The following is a 13,142-nucleotide window of genomic DNA, read 5'->3' as shown; positions in this document are numbered from 1 at the left end:
ATATCGGGACACGTATACAAGGTTTTGACATATCATATCGACGCATCTATATATATATATTATTTGGAATAACCATAGACACTCTATATGCAGTAATGATCGAGTTCTCTATACAGGGTTGAGGTTGATTCTAAATAATATATATACTTTGAGTTCTGATCGAGTCTGAGACATGTACACGGGTCACGATACGTATTAAATAATTCGAGTATTATATATTAAACTATATATGAATTGTTGAACTACAAATTGTGGACTCCTAACTATGGACTAATGACATTGGACAATTAAAATGAATTAAAATATTGATTATAACATATGAAACTAAACAATTCTTCAAGTCTGCCACTTGATTTCATCTTAAACCTCATTTGTATCATGACGATTACAATCTGCGTTCAAACCTTTCATGATTCTTGAAAACACCTCAATCGAGAGGATGAATCAACCACAACTTCATATACAGAAGAAAAGATTGATGCATATAGTTATACACCTGAAAACACTCGAAACCTGAGTAAACTTTTAACACATATCTGCGCTAGCTCCTTTGGCATTGCTATTACCAAAAATAACATTTCAATTCTTTTTCAAATTAGTCAATTTTGTCACAGCTCCAGCAAGTCAACTTCGACTTTTCGTTCAAAACAACCTTATTATAACCTTGATATATATGCGTGCTCTTTTATTGTTACAGGGGAACCTTTTATATTCCACCATATTACCATCAGCGTTTAATCATCTAAAAACACATTTCTCTTGAAACCTCTCGGATTGATAACCGGTGATTCAGATATAGTAGCATTAAATGCAGAGGAAACAGCAAAATTGTAGATGTTCTAAATGGCCAAGAGTTTGATGATAAAAATAAATGGAGTGTTGGGAACGCTCAATAGAAAATTTGGTACTGAAAAACGGATTGAGCTAACCATGAAGGAGACCAAGGACAAATACAAGGACCAAACCCTATATTCAAAGAATCCAGGTAATTCTAGATCCGATGAAATATTTAAAGAATATCTTGCTCCGAAGTCATGTTAAAATCTTGCGGAAAATTTTTCTTCATCAGTCTTCGAACTTAGAAATCCCAAAATATCATCATAAATATCTTCGATATTTCTGAGGATATTTTCATAAATATTCTTGTCCGAAATTATCTACCTCTTCGTGTTTTCTATATTCCATCATATTGGAAACTTCTGTAAAATCTAAGTATAAATTATGAATGAATTGATGAGAAATGTTGGGAATTGAAGCATGGGTTAGTATAATATAATGACGCCCGGCCAACGTGATTATATTACAGTAAGTCATGCTGAGTTTCTAATGGAACGTGATGATTCACAGATCATACCATCATCATGTGCCATGTTACATAACTCTTTCATTCTAACTTAACCTCCAAACATATCAAGAAAAATATATTCTTGATAGTTCTATCTTCCGTAATTTCTGGTAATCTACAAATCAAATCTTGCTATTACTTTTCCTTTCTACTTAGAATATTATAGTCACCCAAAACTCTATACCTATGAATTCTGGACCATTATTCACTTGACTTGAAGTAGGATGAGAATGGTGACAATAAGGAAACAAAGAAGGGAAATTTATAGTGAAATATCATACATAACAATCGAGGCAGATTACCGCATTTAATTAAAGAGGATCCTAAATTTTATTAATTACCAAAGAATCAAATCTTATATAGATTTCGAAAATTTTCATTCCTTGAATTCCGAAAACCCACCGTGACTACATCAAAAGTTAAATCTCTATCTCAATCTTTTGTGACAGCTTCACTCGAACGCTCCACAAAATTGAATCATTTTATCTATATTCATTAATAATGATAAAACCCTATTCATCAACTCATATTCGTCATAAAAACATTTTTATTGATAGCCATGATGACCCCACTCAAATTTTGGGACGAAATTTCTTTAACGGGTAGGTACTGTGATGACCCAAAAATTTTCGACCAAATTTAAACTTGATCTTTATATGATTTTGACACGATAAGCAAATTCTTTTAAACTGAATTTCAAAAACTTTGAACTGTGTTCATGTATACATTTGACCTTTGACTAAGCCCGACGATTCACGAACAATTGTTTGTAAATAAATATGTATATATATATAAATGTGAGTTTCATTACTCCCTTTTTAAATGCTTTTGCAATATATATTTTTGGGACTGAGAATACATGCGCTGCTTTTATAAATATTTTACGAAATAGACACAAGTAATCGAAACTACATTATAAGGTTGAATGATTGAAGCCGAATATGCCCCTTTTACTTGGTAACCTAAGAATTAGTAAACCAGTCTACTAATTGACGCGAATCCTAAAGATAGATCTATTGGGCCTAACGAACCCCATCCGTTGTAGCGGATGCTTTAGTTAATGTCGGTTAGCAGGTGTTCAATCCATATGAATGATATTTTTCTCTCTATGCATGAGACGTATATTTATGAGAACTGGAAATGAAATTCTTGTGGTCTATTAAAATGATGAAAATGATAGTTTATTGATAAACTAATGAACTCACCAACCTTTTGGTTGACACTTTAAAGCATGTTTATTCTCAGGTATGAAAGAAATCTTTCGCTGTGCATTTGCTCATTCTAGGGATATACTTGGAGTCATTCATGACATACTTCAAAAGACGTTGCATTCGAGTCGTTGAGTTCATCAAAATTATTATTAAGTCAATTATAGTTGGATATATTATGAAATAGTATACATACCGTCAACTTTCGATGTAATGAAAGATTGTCTTTTCAAAAACAAATGCAATGTTTGTAAAATGTATCATATAGAGGTCAAGTACCTCGCGATGTAATCAACTGTTGTGAATCATTTATAATCAATATGGACTTCGTCCGGATGGATTAGCACTGGTCGCTTCAATATATCCCTAGGAAATTAGTGAAACAAACCAAGTCCGAAGAAGAAGAAACAAGTGAGTCAGAATAAAGAGTTGTAATCATGTGATGTAATATATGTAATATAGTGTGCTTGTGCTTTTATGATAAATGTAAATATTGGTTGTATTATTTGTTAAGTATCTTTTATGAATCTAACCCTCGTCTATTTTTACAGTATAAAAACATAAAATGGTTGTTAAGGATAGACAACCAAAATTTTTAGAAGACCTACCTGGGGAGATGATTGATGAAATCTTGTCTAGAGTCGGTCAGAATTCGTCGGCACAATTGTTTACGGCAAAATTAGTTTGTAGAACATTTGAAGAACGTTCCAGGCATGCCTTAGTTTATAAAAGGCTTTCTTTTGAAAGATGAGGTATATCACATTGGGGAGACCTTAAGTTACGCCGTGTTTTCTTTAAAGCATTAAATGCGGGGAACCCAAGTGCAATTTTACGCTACGGGTTAAGAACCTATTTTGACTCAACATATCCCAACATAGGACTTCGTGCTTTAGAAAGAGCTTCTAACATGCACAATAAAGAAGTATGTTATGCTTACGGGTTAGTGATGTTCGCTTCTCACCAAAGTGAGAAAAAGAACATCGGATTACAACTTTTAAATAAAACCTTCCCACAAGTGACGGATTTGGTAGTTGGGGTGAGAAACAAGGTTTTTAGATTGTTACGGGGCTGTTGGGCATTACAAAACCCTCGTCCTTTTGACGACGTTACAACATGCTGCCTAGCTAACGGTCATAATGGTTATCTGCCACATAATCAAGGATGGGAAATAATATTAGTACAACCAGAATGCATGACTTGTTTCTGGACTTATGAATTACGTGTTTTTATTGCCTTTGCTGAACGACTTGCGTATTAACTAGGATTGTTGTCACAACTGGTTTGTATCAAAATTATTATGTGCTATATTTTATGCTATATGTAAAATAGCGGTATTGTAAATTTGTAAAATATTGTATAAAAGTTTGAAGGTGAAATTTATTGTAATCAGTTTTTCATATAGAATTGTAGTAGTTAAATTGTATGTTAACTACTAAGTATGAACTTAACGGGTAGTTACTACCCGAATTAAAACTTATAAAACGCTAATATGAAGAAAAAGCTTTTATAAATAAGTTCATATTATGCTACAAAATACTATTGACTACTCTTAATATTCTATATGATTAACTTAATTCTTTTGGCTATTTTTGAAGGAAATGGCACCGACTACTCGTCAGAACTTGAACATGAGCGAGAAAGACTTCCGTGTTTTTCTTGCTGCGAACATAGCCGCCGTGCAGGCCGCAATGTAAAATAACAACAATAACTCTGGTTCTAGCAGTGGAACTAATTCCACAAGAAATCGTGTAGGATGCTCCTAGAAAGAATTCACTGCCTGCAAACCTTTGAAATTTGATGGAACTGAGGGTCCAATCGGATTGAAACGGTGGACTGAGAAGGTTGAATCAGTGTTTGCCATAAGTAAATGTACTGAAAGAAGACAAAGTAAAGTACGCTACGCATACCTTCACAGGTACTGCGTTAACATGGTGGAATACCTATCTCGAGCAGGTGGGACAAGATACTGCCTACGCGTTACCGTGGTCAGCATTCAAGCACTTGATGAATTAGCAGTATCGTCCCAGAAACGAGGTCAATAAGCTCAAGGTAGAGCTTAGAGAGTTACGAACACAAGGGTTCGACATTACCACGTATGAACGACGATTCACAGAGTTGTGCCTATTGTGTCCGGGAGCATTCGAAGATGAAGAAGAGAAGATCGACGCGTTTGTAAAAGGGTTACCAGAAAGGATTCAAGAAGATGTGAGTTCACACGAGCCCGCTTCTATACAAAAGTCAAGTCGAATGGCTCATAAACTCATAAATCAGATTGAGGGAAGAATTAAAGAGCCGGTGGCCGAAGAAGCCAACACGAAACAACTCAAGAGGAAGTGGGATTAAAACGGTGACAAGAGTTACCAGTACAACAACAACAATAATTACAACCACAATCGCAACAACTATCCCAACAACCACAACAACAATCGCAACAATAACCGCAATCCTAAGAATAACTACAACAAACGTCCCAACAACAACAACAACAACAACCACAACAGCAACCATCCCAACAATAATAATAAAAGGCAAAAACCATGTCAGAGGTGTGAAGGATACCATCCGACTGGGTTCTGCACGACAACGTGTACTAAGTGTAAGAGAGGTGGTCATAGCGCGACGAAATGTGAAATCTACGGACCGGTGATTAACAAAAATAATGCAATGAGTAATGTCGGGATAAGTAATGCCGCCTTTATTTGTTATGGATGTGGAAAACCGGGCCACGTCAAGAGTAAATGCCTAAACCAAGGAAATACAAATGGGCAAAGCCGTGGAAGAGTCTTCAACATTAATTCGGCAGAAGCGCGGGAAGACCCGGAGCTTGTTACAGGTACGTTTCTCATTGACAATAAATCTGCTTATGTTTTATTTGATTCGGGTGCGGATAGAAGCTATATGAGTAGAGATTTTTGTGCTAAATTAAGTTGTCCACTGACGCCTTTGGATAATAAATTTTTACTCGAATTAGCAAACGGTAAATTAATTACAGCAGATAATATATGTCGGAATCGAGAAATTAAGCTGGTTAGTGAAACATTTAAGATTGATTTGATACCAGTAGAGTTAGGAAGTTTTGATGTGATAATTGGCATGGACTGGTTGAAAAAGGAGAGAGCAGAGATCGTATGTTACAAAAATGTAATTCGCATTGTACGGGAAAAAGGAAAAGCCTTAATGGTGTACGGAGAAAAGAGCATCGCGAAGCTAAATCTTATTAGTAATTTGAAGGCACAAAATCTAATAAGAAAAGGTTGTAATGCTGTTTTAGCACATGTCGAGAAAGTACAAACCGAAGAAAAGAACATCAATGATGTTTCCGTCGCAAAAGAATTTCCCGATGTATTTCCGAAAGAATTACCGGGACTACCTCTACACCGATCCGTTGAATTTCAAATAGATCTTGTACCAGGAGCTGCACCAATAGCTCGTGCTCCATACAGACTCGCACCCAGCGAAATAAAGGAACTCCAAAGCCAATTACAAGAACTTTTAGAGCGTGGTTTCATTCGACTAAGCACATCACCATGGGGAGCTCCTGTTTTGTTTGTCAAAAAGAAGAATGGTACATTCAGGTTGTGTATCGACTACCGAGAGTTAAACAAACTTACCATCAAGAACCGTTATCCACTACCGATAATCAATGACTTATTTGATCAACTACAAGGCTCATCGGTTTATTCGAAGATCGATTTACGTTCTGGATATCATCAAATGCGGGTGAAGGAGGATGATATTCCGAAAACATCTTTTAGGACGCGTTACGGTCATTACGAGTTTATGGTTATGCCATTTGGTTTTACTAACACACCAGCTTTGTTCATGGACCTTATGAACCGAGTGTGTGGACCATATCTTGACAAGTTTGTCATTGTTTTCATCGATGATATACTTATCTACTCAAAGAATGATCAAGAGCACGAAGAACATTTGAGAAAAGTGCTAGAGTTGTTGAGGAAAGAAAAACTGTACGCTAAGTTTTCAAAGTGTGCATTTTGGTTGGAAGAAGTTCAATTCCTCGGTCACATAGTGAACAAAGAAGGTATTCAGGTGGATCCGGCAAAGATTGAAACCGTTGAAAAATGGGAAACCCCGAAAACTCCGAAACACATACGCCAATTTTTAGGACTAGCTGGTTACCACAGAAGATTCATCCAAGATTTTTCTAAAATAGCAAAACCCTTAACTGCATTAACGCATAAAGGGAAGAAATTTGAATGGAAGGATGAACAAGAAAAAGCATTTCAATTGTTGAAGAAAAAGTTAACTACGGCACCTATATTGTCATTGCCTGAAGGGAATGATGATTTTGTGATATATTGTGACACCTCAAAGAAAGGTCTCGGTTGTGTATTAATGCAACGAACGAAGGTAATTGCCAATGCGTCTAGACATTTGAAGATTTACGAGCAAAATTATACGACACACGATTTGGAACTAGGCGCTGTTGTTTTTGCATTAAAGACTTGGAGGCACTACTTATATGGGGTCAAAAGTATTATATATACCGACCACAAAAGTCTCCAACACATATTTAATCAGAAACAACAGAACATGAGGCAGCGTAGGTGGATTGAGTTATTGAATGATTACGATTTTGAGATTCGTTACCACCCGAGGAAGGCGAATGTGGTAGCCGATGCTTTGAGTAGAAAGGACAGAGAACCTATACGGGTAAAATCTATGAATATAATTATTCGTACTAATATTACTACTCAAATAAAGGAGGTGCAACAGGGGGTTGTAAAAGAAGGGAATTTGAAGAATGAAATACCCAAAGGATCGGAGAAATACCTTAATATTCGAGAAGACAGAACCCGGTATAGAGCTGAAAGAATTTGGGTACCAAAGTTTGGAGATGTGAGAGAAATGGTACTTGGGGAAGCACCTAAAACCAGATACTCAATACATCCCGGAGTGGTAAAGATGTACAAGGACCTTAAGAAACAGTTTTAGTGGCCGGGTATGAAAGCCGATATTGCTAGATATGTGGGAGAATGTTTGACGTGTTCTAAGGTCAAAGTTGAACATCAAAAACCATCAGGTCTACTTCAACAACCTGGAATCCCGGAATGGAAATGGGAAAAAATTACCATGGATTTCATTACTAAATTGCCAAGGACTGCAAGTGGTTATGATACTATTTGGGTAATAGTCGATCGTCTCACCAAATCAGCACATTTTCTGCCAATGAGAGAAGATGACAAAATGGAGAAGTTGGCGCGATTATACTTGAAAGAAGTTGTCTCCAGACATGGAATACCAATCTCTATTATCTCTGATAGGGATGGCAGATTTGTTTCAAGGTTTTAGCAGATATTACAGCAAGCATTGGGAACTCGTCTAGACATGAGTACTGCCTATCATCCACAAACTGATGGGCAGAGTGAAAGGATGATACAAACGCTTGAAGACATGCTACAAGCATGTGTTATTGATTTTGGAAACAGTTGGGATCGACATCTACCATTAGCAGAATTTTCCTACAACAACAGTTACCACTCAAGTATCGAAATGGCGCCGTTCGAAGCACTTTATGGTAGAAAGTGCAGATCTCTGATTTTTCGGAATGAATTGGGGGATAGACAGATTACGGGTCCAGAGATAATCCAAGAAACTACCGAGAAAATCATCTAAATTCAACAACGTTTGAAAACCGCTCAGAGTCGACAAAAGAGCTACGCGGACCTTAAAAGGAAAGATATAGAATTTGAAATTGGAGAGATGGTCATGCTTAAGGTTTTGCCTTGGAAAGGCATTGTTCAATTTGGTAAACGGGGGAAACTAAATCCAAGATACATTGGACCATTCAAGATCTTAGATCGTGTCGGACCAGTAGCTTACCGACTTGAATTACCTCAACAACTCGCCAATGTACATAATACCTTTCACGTCTCGAATCTGAAGAAGTGCTTAGTTAAACAAGATCTCACTATTCCTTTAGACGAAATTAAAATCAACGAAAAACTACAATTCGTTGAAGAACCCGTCGAGATAATGGATCGTGAGGTTAAAAGACTCAAGCAAAATAAGATATCGATCATCAAGGTTTGATGGAATGCTCGTAGGGGACCCGAGTTCACCTGGGAGCGTGAAGATCAAATGAAGCTGAAATACCCATACCTATTTCTAGAAGATTCGTCAATACCTTCAACAGCTTAAAATTTCGGGACGAAATTTATTTAACGGGTAGGTACTGTAGTGACCCAAACTTTTCCATGATTATATATTAAATGTAAACTATATTTGCATGATTTAATATTTCCAACATGTTAAGCAATCAAACTTGTTAAGACTTGATTTATTGAAATGAGTTTCATGTAGACAATTGACCACCCAAGTTGACCGGCGATTCACGAACGTTAAAACTTGTAAAAACAACATGATATATATATATATCTATATATATATATATATATATATATATATATATATATATATATATATATATATATATATATATATATATATATATATATATATAACATGATATTATGATGAGTAAGTATCTCACCAAGTACATTAACAATGAGTTATATACATAAAATGAAAGTAGTGAATTAAGAAACGCGAAACTATATATAACGGCTATCGTTACAACAACGTCTTACTAAATACATATGTATCATGTTAAGATATTAATACACAATGTTTAACATCATTAAATGATAATTACATATATCATTAAGCGTATTAACAATGAACTACACGAGTAAGATGAGACTACTAACTTAACGATTTCGAAACAATACATATATGTAATGATTATCGTTGTAATAGTATTTTACACATATTTATATGATATTAAGATATATTAATACACCATGTTAACATGTTAACATAACAATTTAACATCTCATTTAAGTGTAATAACAATGGATCAATTACATTTAACAAGATCGTTAACTTAAAGGTTTCGAAACAACACTTACATATAACGACTAACGATGACTTAACGAATCAGTTAAATGTATATACATGTAGTGCATTAAGATGTATTAATACAATTTTGGAAGACTTCATGACATATATCAAAGTAATTCTACTTAACAAAAATGTTTACAATTACATCCTCATTCATTTTCATCAACAATTCTACTCGTATGCACCCGTATTCGTACTCGTACAATACACAGCTTCTAAGATGTATATACTATTGGTATATACACTCAATCATCAGCTCCTTAGCAGTCCATGTGAGTCATTAAACATGTGGAAACCATCATTTGGCAACTAGCATGAAATATCTCACAAAATTACAAAAAAAAATATTATAAATCATTCATGAATTATTTACATGAAAACAAACTTACACATCCTTTATATCTAATCCATATACCAACGACCAAAAACACCTACAAACACTTTCTTTATTTAATTTTCTTTATCTAATTGATCTCTCACAAGTTCTATCTTCAAGTTCTAAGTGTTCTTCATAAATTCTATAAGTTCTAGTTTCATAAAATCAAGAATACTATCAAGTTTGCAAGATTACTTCCAAGCTTTCTAATCCAATCCAAGTAATCATCTAAGCTCAATAAATCTTTCTTATTTACAGTAAGATATCTTTCTAATACAAGGTAATACTCATATTCAAACTTTTATTTAATTTCTATAACTATAACTATCTTATTTCGAGTGGAAATCTTACTTAAACTTGTTTTCGTGTCATGATTCTACTTCAAGAACTTTCAAGCCATCCAAGAATCCTTTGAAGCTAGATCTATTTTTGTCACTTACAGTAGGTTTACCTACTAAACTTGAGGTAGTAATGATGTTCATAATATCATTCGATTCATATATATAAAACTATCTTATTCGAAGATTTGAACATGTAATCACTAGAACATAGTTTAGTTAATTCTAAACTTGTTCGCAAACAAAAGTTAATCATTCTAACTTAACTTTTAAAATCAACTAGAAACATGTTCTATATCTTTATGATATGCTAACTTAATGATTTAACACTTGGAAATACGAAGAACACCGTAAAACCGGATATACGCCGTCGTAGTAAAACCGGGGGCTGTTTTGGTTTGGATAATTAAAAACTATGATAAACTTTGATTTAAAATCTATTCTTCTGGGAAAATGATTTTTCTTATGAACATGAAACTATATCCAAAAATCATGGTTAAACTTAAAGTGGAAGTATGTTTTCCAAAATGGTCATCTAGACGTCGTTCTTTCGACTGAAATGACTACCTTTACAAAAATGACTTGTAACCTGTATTTCGGACTATAAACTTATACTTTTTCTATTTAGATTCATAAATCTAAGTTCAATATGAAACCATAGCAACTTGAATCACTCGAAACGTTTTTAAAACGAAGAAGTTATGGGTAAAACAAGATTGGATAATTTTGCTTGTTGTAGCTACGTGAAATTTGTAACAAATTTATACAAATCATAACTTAACAAACTTATATTGTATTATACATGTATTATAACATATATTATGTAATCTTAGGATACCATAGACTTGAATACAATGTTTTGACATATCATATCGACCCATCTATATATATATATTTCGGAACAACCATAGACACTCTATAAGCAGTAATGTTGGAGTTAGCTATACAGGGTTGAGGTTGATTCCAAAATATTATATATACTTTGAGTTGTGATCTAGCCTAAGACTTGTATACACGAGGTTATGGATTGATTCGAGATAATATATATTGCTTTATTTCTGTACATCTAACTGTGGACAACTAGTTGTAGGTTACTAACGAGGACTGCTGACTTAACAAACTCAAATCATTAAAACGTAATAAAAAATATTGTAATTATATTTTGATCATACTTTGATACATATGTACATATTTTTTATAGGTTCGTGAATCGACCAGTGGCCAAGTCTTACTTCCCGACGAAGTAAAAATCTGTGAAAGTGAGTTATAGTCCCACTTTTAAATCTAATATTTTTGGGATGAGAATACATGCAGTTTTGTAAATGTTTTACAAAATAGACACAAGTGCTTGAAATTACATTCTATGTTGGATTATGAATACCGATTATCACCCTTTTAGCTTGGTAACCTAAGAATTAGGGAACAGACACCATAATTGACGCGAATCCTAAAGGTAGATCTACGGGCCCTAACTCCCCCATACTGGAAAATGGTATGCTTTAGTACTTCGAGTTATTAATACAGATGGATTTCTGTTTTGGGGATATTCTATATGCATTTTGTTAATGTCGATTGCGACGACCCGGAAATTTCCGACCAAATTTAAACTTTAATCTTTATATTATTCCGACACGATAAGCAAAGTTTGTTAAGTTAAATCTCAAGAATTTTAAACTGTGTTCATACATTCATTATAACCTCGACCAAATTCTGACGATTCACGAACCGTTATATATAAATAGATATGTATATGTATGTATGTATGTATATATATATATATATATATATATATATATATATATATATATATATATATATATATATATATATATATATATTATAACTTGAGAATATTAATAAAGTATTAAACATATAATACTTTACACGAACGTATTTGTTTCAATATGATTTTCGACGAAATTAAAAAAATATATATTAAATGATTGAATTATCAGAAACATTGAATTATGATTACAAGTCTCTGTTGAGAGGTCCACTATGATTTGAGAAAATCTATTCCTCTTAACGATATTCAGAATAATTTGTAAAGCTATTTATAAATAAAAACAAAAAGTGTCATTTACGAAAGTTAGACAAAAGTTAGTGGAGAATTGGTTTCCATAATATTCTATTAATCTATTTTCAAACGTACAAAGACGTTTTCAGTTTAAAAAGAACTTTATTATAAAAACGTATATAACTTTTATAAATATCTAGAATCATTTTTGACAACTCATTACTTAACCAGTATAATAAATATAACGATATTTGTATTTTATTTCATTAAATATATATAACGATTTAAATTAATATTATATATATTTATACGCGTATTATACATACATAGTTTTTATACTTTTACTATACTTTAACTTTACCTTTATTTTACTTTTACTTTACTTTAACTTTAATAATTCACTTTAATAATTCATACTTTAATAATTCACTTTAATAATTCATACTTTAATAATTCACTTTAATAATTCATACTTTAATAATTCACTTTAATAATTCATACTTTAATAATTCACTTTAATAATTCATACTTTAATAATTCACTTTAATAATTCAAAAATCTATTATAAATAGAATTCAATAGATTTCATTATTTCATAGAAACTTGAAAATATATTTCTCTAAACTCTCTCAATCGATTTATATATATATATATATATATATATATATATATATATATATATATATATATATATATATATATATATATTTGCTCTGTATTATTTCAAGATATTATTAGTATACATAAAATATTACAACGGAGTGCTGTCCGAGTGATTTCAAAATAGTTTTTTTGAATGAGTCGAAGCTAAGGAAATTATGGGTTATAGCTATGGAGGTGATGGGTATGGTTCATGGGTATGATCATGAGGTCAATCTAGTGTTTATCATCTCCGTTGCGTCTACGTACTTTCCTGCAATATTGAATCTCAATA

Source organism: Rutidosis leptorrhynchoides, chromosome 9 (genome assembly GCF_046630445.1).
Source record: "Rutidosis leptorrhynchoides isolate AG116_Rl617_1_P2 chromosome 9, CSIRO_AGI_Rlap_v1, whole genome shotgun sequence".
In the NCBI taxonomy this organism is placed as follows: Eukaryota; Viridiplantae; Streptophyta; class Magnoliopsida; order Asterales; family Asteraceae; genus Rutidosis; species Rutidosis leptorrhynchoides.
Note: the sequence above shows the minus strand (reverse complement) of the source record.